Source organism: Ictidomys tridecemlineatus, chromosome 7 (assembly GCF_052094955.1).
Source record: "Ictidomys tridecemlineatus isolate mIctTri1 chromosome 7, mIctTri1.hap1, whole genome shotgun sequence".
Classification (NCBI taxonomy): Eukaryota; Metazoa; Chordata; class Mammalia; order Rodentia; family Sciuridae; genus Ictidomys; species Ictidomys tridecemlineatus.
Window position 1 is genome coordinate 183,057,152 of NC_135483.1, and position 1,260 is coordinate 183,058,411.

Here is a 1,260-nt window from a genome sequence, read left to right on the forward strand (position 1 = left end):
TGGAGAAATGAATAAAAGAATCCCTTTGAGTTCACTTAATGGCACTTGAAATGCTTTTTTTTTTTCCTGTGTGTTTCTATTCCCAAAGTACTGGAAGTCTAGTATCTTAATGACAGATACCTACCTACTCACTGTTCTGTTCTGATGAGAATCCTAAGTAACAGATCCAGGAAAACATGAAAACACTAATTCCCTACCCCCCCCCCCTTTAAGTCTCATATTTTAAAAGAAGAAGGGCAGGGGAAGAAGGAGAAGGAGAAGAAGGAGACGAGGAAAAGAAGAAGTGCTGGCTTTGACAGCACAGATACTAAAATTGGAATAATATAGAGAAGATTAGCACGGCCCCTGCACAAGGGTGACACAAAAATTCATGAAGCAGTCTGTATTTTTTTTAGATGCACACATGTGTCAGCCCTACAAAAAGTAAGTAAAGCTAGAGGCTAAAAAGGAAGGATTCTTGTGTGACAGTGCCTAATAATAATGATCACAAAGGACTCTAGAGTCGAAAATTTGTCCTGAGTTAATTTGAGTCTGATCTCATAGACCTACAAATCTTCCTAACCTCCTACATTGAGAAACTTGATCTGTTTTTCACTGATAAGATTAGAGTTACTATCCTGTGGGTTTTCAGAGACTGGATAACATATCAATTGTTTTTATGCTAATTGTTTACAAATAACACTTTCTGTCTTGTTTATTGCTGTCTTAGCATAACCCCTGCTCTTTGTATGCCTTGTCCAGTCACCTGCCATCAGCCACTATGGACCTCTGCACTGCTCTGTTGCTGAATGCCCTTAACTACCCACATCCTACCTGGTAGACAACAAGGACTTTGGGTTACTTCCCCCAACTTCACTTCCTTTCAGCAGAAAGAGTTTGGACATGTCATTGCCCATTTTTCCATAGAAATGAAATGTAGAAATTGACAATGGGAAAATGTAACAGTGGTCCATTTTAAATATAACCCCTGCTGCTCTGCCACCGTAACTTATTTTTAAAGTGGACATGTTTGTTTCTCTTCCTTTCTCCCCGCTCCTCCCTAATCTCTCCTTCTCCCTAATCTCAGGGGAAACAGGATTACCTTTCTTCCCCATTTTAGCAGATTTGTCATTCCCAAAGTCTGGATTACTTAGCACACACCCACCATAGGTGCTAAGTAATCCAGACTTTGGGAATGGTACCAGCTCAGAAATGACTATTAACAAGTGACTTGCAAGTCCAACCAAAACATGTGGAAGGTGGCCTTTAAATCACCTCTTT

The 1,260-nt window shown here is 40.1% G+C and overlaps 1 non-coding gene across 1 annotated transcript; it reads left to right on the plus strand.

Annotated features, from left to right (window-relative positions):
• Positions 1-283: 283 nt before the first annotated feature.
• On the plus strand, positions 284-390 carry LOC120883882 (U6 spliceosomal RNA). The gene has a single exon (XR_005726061.2). It is a non-coding gene; the product is annotated as a U6 spliceosomal RNA (small nuclear RNA).
• The last annotated feature ends 870 nt before the right edge of the window (positions 391-1,260 follow it).